The sequence below is a fragment of the Empidonax traillii genome, unplaced genomic scaffold (genome assembly GCF_003031625.1).
Source record: "Empidonax traillii isolate 1590-97213 ecotype Southwest subspecies unplaced genomic scaffold, ASM303162v1 scaffold44:size1908036, whole genome shotgun sequence".
NCBI lineage: Eukaryota > Metazoa > Chordata > Aves > Passeriformes > Tyrannidae > Empidonax > Empidonax traillii.
The window spans coordinates 534909-540908 of NW_020955237.1; positions in this window are offsets into that span (position 1 = coordinate 534909).

A 6000-nucleotide genomic window follows, 5' to 3' on the forward strand; every position below is an offset into this window, starting at 1 on the left:
AAGCAATAATCTAACTTTGGCTTCTGATATTTATATGCCTTCAGCCATGTGGTGTACTCACTCTCCAAGCAGAAGTCTGATAGTTCCATTTTCTGAAAATCACACTGTGTGTTTTGATCCATACTTTATAGAATCACAGAACCACAGAGTGGGTCAGGTTGGAAGAGATCACAGTGGGTCTTCTGGTCCAACTTCCCTGCTCAAGCAAGTCCATCCCAGAGCACATGGGACAGTATTGTGTCCAGCATTCATTAGAATTGTTTTACATTAATCATATTTGAGGTACAGTGAAGTCATGCTCTTGGTGAGCCATAAGACTGCAATTTCTCTTAAATTTTAACCAATAATATGTTGTGGCTACTACCTTCTATCACTTCTTCACTATTTTTTCTTCTTTTTTAGAGAAAAAAAATGGATTTCAAACCAATTCCACCAATCACAGTTTCTGCTGTCCAGCTAGATACCCAAGAGCAGTGGAATGGCATGATGAAAGTACCTGCAGCTTAAATGATCATTAATCAAAACAAAGTAATACACCAATAAACGTATTAACAGTCATATGGTGATACACTGGCTATGGTCAATCTTTTGTTTGTCTGTGGCTGTCATTAGAGCATCTATTCTCCATCTTTGTTAGTCAATGGCAGAATGGTGTCCCTTTACAGCTGTTTTTTCATACTTCTTTGTGGTATGTTTTCAAACTGATTTTCAAGAATTCAAATCCCACATGAGTATCAGAATAACGTATATGATATTCATTATATTAGTAAAGAACCTGTGAGAGTCTTGTCTTCAGCAGAATGCCCTTGTGTATTTATTTCCAGCCCTACATTTTACATCTAATTCACACCATAAATCACCAGCCCGTTTATGAAGACATGCAGCTTTGCTGCTTTCACAAAAGGTTTGCTTAGAAACAGTATTTATGCAAATATATTGAACACAGAACTTCTGCCTTTGCCAAATGCAGCATGAAAATAAGCAACAATTTACAGTCCAGCTATTTTGATTTGATTTTGATTAGCTGGACAAAATTACTTCCAGAGGTCCGTGCTTGCCTGAATTATATTGGAAGGCTGGAATTTGTGTCGGGAGTGAGTTCTCCACTGGAGGTCACTGTTGTGCAGGAAACCGGGAAGGGCACGCAGGAAAAACTCACACGGTATCTGTACCAAGCGCTGAGTGGACTGGTTCCCTTAAGTGAGACCCACCAAACTGCAGGTGGGATGCATCTCACTGTGTGTGACGGAACAGGGGACACATAGCCCATTTATCTCTCATTTGCCAGGTAGCACATTCCAAAAAATGGGATAAAAAGGGGAAAGGGGAGGTTAGCAGAAGAGCCTTGGAAGAAGACATGAGAGGAGGGCAGGAAGGGAGAAATGGGTTTTTTTGAAAGAAACTCTGTATTCTAGTATGATTTTGTGTACACTCTCTGCCTAAGCCAGTTTTACGAAAAGGACTTCCAGCAGATGGAAACCTAATCATGGGTCTCTGCTGTGACTGACAGAGGTACAGATGAATGTATTCTTATTTGACCTAACTTGCACTTCCTTTTGTTTATGGGCTTATATCACAGGCTAATCAGTCACTTTAAAGAAGAAGGTTTTTTTACCAACTTGCTAGCACCTGCTAAGCATCAGGGGTCAGAATTCACTGATAGTCAAAATGAAGTTTTTTTAAAAGCCTAAAGAATAGGGACATAGAAAAGGATGTTAGGCATTATGGAAATACCAGGCAGAAAACCTTCAGAAATTTTTTTTTTTTGAACCATTCTTCTTAAAGCTGCTTGGATTAAACTGTGTTTTCATTTTTAAACTTTATTGTCTTTGATTAAAATTGCTTCTGAAGTTACTTTGTGTTTATACTGGGGCAGCATCTTCTTTGTTGTTGTTATTTAGGCCACATCACTGTCTTTATTACTAGTGTCTGGAATTATACAAAACCATGAAATCATATAAAGGGCTGCATTTATTTTTAATTAAACTTTAACATTCTAGATTGAATGTTTTTCTAGATAACTAAGTCTGAAAATCCCTGAAAATGTGTTGCTTGTACAAGAAAATCCGCAGTAGAGAATGTCAGATTGTCTACATGAGAGAAGTTCTGAGGTTTGGCCAGTTCTGTGACTGGTCAAAAGGTCCAATACACTAAACCTGCCTGTTCCTCTTGCTTTGGCATTTTCTCTTCCTCCTGGTATCAGCAGCTGGGATTGGAGGCGGGGGGGGGGAGGGATGCCAAAGGGAAACCAGCAGATAATCCCCTGCCCAACCCCTTACATGAAGGTATACAGGGAGAAAACTGAAGCATCGTCCTTGAGAAACTTTCCTTCCACTTTTACTGCCTAATATGCCCCTCCTCCAGTTTAGACTCCCTCTCTTCTCCTCTCCCTGGTGCCAGAGCGCTGCTGAGCCATCCCCACGCTTTCAGGTCTGCGCTGGCTCCAGCCAGCTCCGGGTCCCTCCACAACATAGTGAGTCCCAGCACGGAGGCACAGCCAGGGCCCCGTGAGCCGATGGCAGGGGAAGGCAGGGCACAGGCACGGCCACCCCTGAGGGGGACAAGGGGGCTGGGGGGGCGGCCGAGACTGAGGGAGCACAACCTCACTTTGAGGGCGGACTGCCCCATGCTGCCAGAGATACTTTTCCCACACAAACTGCTGGTGCTAAGCTCCCACTCGCCCTGCCCTGCTCCTGCATTTTCCCTCTCTACTCCAATCTGTACTGATTTCCTCTCATACAGAGGTTCTAGCAATTTACTGGCCGGAAATTTCTCTGCTTTCTTGCCAGCATCCTGACTGGCTGGCTTGCCTTACCGAGACAGCCACCAGGTCCTCAGCACACCCCCCTTGCCTCAGACCATAAGGTGGTTGCTGCAAACTCAGCCCTTACAGGTACATGCACATCACCTACAATTTAGCTCATTAAATTGTCTCACCAAGCCACCCGTGGTGATCAGTCGTGGCTCTCAGTGTGGCAGAGCTGTGGGATGTGAGAAGCAATGGTGCTGCGGCCCGCTCTGTGAGCCCCTCAGCCCCTCTCATGTCTGCATCAGGACTCTTCACCACCACAGTGAACGCTGTGCCTTCCACTGTCTATTCTGGTGCCTGTAGAGGGTTTAGTGAAGGCTCAGTGTTCCTGTTTATTCTGTCTGGAGAGTTTTCTGCTGCTGCATGGCATTCAATTCCCCCTGAACTCCTGCTGATGAACCCAGGCAGGCAGAACACGGGAGTGCTGACATGAGCAAAACCCACTGAGCTTGCAGGGCAAAAAGCCTCATTCAAAAGCTTCCTAATTTGAGCCCCCTGTGTGGGTGAGCCCGGCAGGAAAAGGGGCCTGTGACATGGCAGAGGGCACTGAGGGGCAGTGCAGGGGCAGGCACAGAGAAGGGGAGCAGGGCAGTGCAGGTGAGTCACTTGGTAGAACATGACAGTGAATACCTGAATAAGAGCTTTGTATTGAAAGGGAAATTGCTTGAGGTTTGAGCACCCCAAAATATCCTAAGGTCAAGTGTCAAAAATACTGAAGACTTTTGTTTTTTTCTGTGAAAGATTGTTTTTTACATCAGGTGCTTTGCATCAGCTTTAACTGTCTCTGGAAAGGACTGTGAGTTATTACAGTGTGTACACCCCAGCAGAAAACCAGGAGCTTAACACACACCTGACTGTCATACTATGGAGTGCTTTTTTTTACCTTGGGCTTTCTTTCAAGAGAGGCATATGTTCCTCGCAAAGCATAGCCAGAGTAAGGAGGATGCCAGCATTCTCTGACTTCTTTCTTGAATTTGTCAATTCTAACTTTCTATCATATAGAAAAATATAAATATTGGAAACAGATTTCTTCACTCCTCATTCAGGCAAATATAAATATAGCAATAATAGGCAATGGTTATAAGATTATAGAGATTGAATAACAAGAATTTGAAAGAGCCGCAGCATTAACTTGAGGAGCCAGGGAATCCTGCATTTTAGTTGTCCCCAAACAGCATCTGGAAAGGCTGGCTGTTCCCATAAGCATGACAGACACAAGGGAATGCTGTTAATTCAGATATGACCACATCAAATTTCAGTCAGAAGTGCTAAAACTGCCTTCAGTTTTTTTACCATACAATGGAAATGCAGCAGCACATTTTTCAGGAAGTCTAGGCCTGCCTGCAGACACAAAGATAATGCAGACTGACACTGCCACAAACATTGGTTCCCATAGTGTACTGTAGCAATTGCAAACAGAAACTCCTGACAGTGATCAGAAACATCAAGTTTTTACTGAAAATCAGTTACTTTTCAAAGTGATGCTGTAACAGGATCACTGCCATGGTGAGGAGGCACTTCTACCCAAAATTCCTGACCCTGGGGAGTGGCACAGCATTGTAAAGCAGGAATTCTGGCTCTTTACCCTGCCTTCTGATGAGGTTTATGTACTCAAAATATTACCCCCAGCAGCAGCATGAAACCAGGTAGTCTGTAGCTTTTTCAGTACAAGTATGTATGGATACTGTCAATGGAGAAATACGTCATTTTTGCTCTTGTGTCCAGCCTTTCACTAGGAGGCAAAAACCTTGTGAGAGAGAGGAGGACTAGGCAGGAATCAAAGTTGCACTGAAAAATGTTCCTAGCATCGACTTTCTCTTACTTGGTGTTCCACATATTTGCAAGTGTTGTTATATTACAGAACAACATTATTCTGACTTATGACAAAGATTTTCAAATTGGCTTTTATGATATTAATGCATCTGTCTAAAGGTGATCTCCCACATACTTCCCTCATCATCTTCGTGGCCTCCACAGGACCCACTCCAGTACCTCCTTGTCTTTCCTGAACTGTGGAGACCAGAACTGAATACAATAATCCAAATATGGCCTCACTAAGGCTGAGAAGAAGAGGAAGATCACCTTCCTCAGCCTGCTGGCCACACTCCTCCCTAGTGGCCAGTGTTCTGACTCTTTTTCTTCCCTTTTTTCTTTCTTTGGTTTTTGACAAATTTAATTCCAAAGCAGGCACTTTTCCCAAAGGTACATGAAAACAGTTGAATAAATGGTCTGATAAAAAAACATGTTCAAAGTTGCAGTTGTAAAATTTGCACCTTGTAACGGTAACACACTATTGCTGTGCTGGGCTTTAGATGCTGGCTTTGTTCTATGCAGAGAGTGTATGGCATGTTTGTAGATGGCATGTTTATAGATGATAAGACATTATCATTATTAATATTCTGGTCTTGCTTGAACATTATCTTGTGATTTTTTTGCTGCTGCTGTTGTTTTTGTGAAAAATAAAAAAGGCAAAACAACTTTACATTGCTTTCAGGCTTGAGGGTTCTATGCCTTAAAGTATTAATTCCTTCATATTCTTTCTTCACCTAAAAATAGCTAATTTCTCTAAATCACTCACAAACATCCTTCACAGAAGTATGTGGGAAAAAACAGAGAAGTTTCAGGAAGCTGCTGCACCTGCAAGTGTAAAATGAAGCGCATGGGCATTGCAGATGGGCAACTTTCACAGCAATTGCACAGCATAAACTATTATTTTCATTGTGTTTGTTGCAATTTATATTCTCAGCAGCATTCTATCAGTCAGGGTTATACTTATTTGTGTTTACTGGATAAAAGAGAAGACAGAAGGAACTGTCTAGCATTCAGAGCTGCAGAGATGAGCTAGTTCTTTGATCACTGCATGATTTGTCTAGAGCTGATATGAGATGATATTGTGAGCAAACCCTTGCAGTGGTGTTTACCCATGCAAAATTACTGTATTGCTACAGTTAGCATCTTAAAACAGTCAAACTGTTTTAAGACTGCCAGATAGAATAGAAAGTCACAAAGTCTAATCTGCCCTAGTGCTAATAATAAATGCTTTATCATCTGTGATTGTTTATTTTCACAAAAAAAATTATTTTATAAATATAGTGTTTAGCAGAATGAATAACATAAAGAACTCGAACTAAAAAAAAAAAATTATATTATGTAACCAAGAAGTCAGTTATCATTGGCATGTAGCAGTGTTT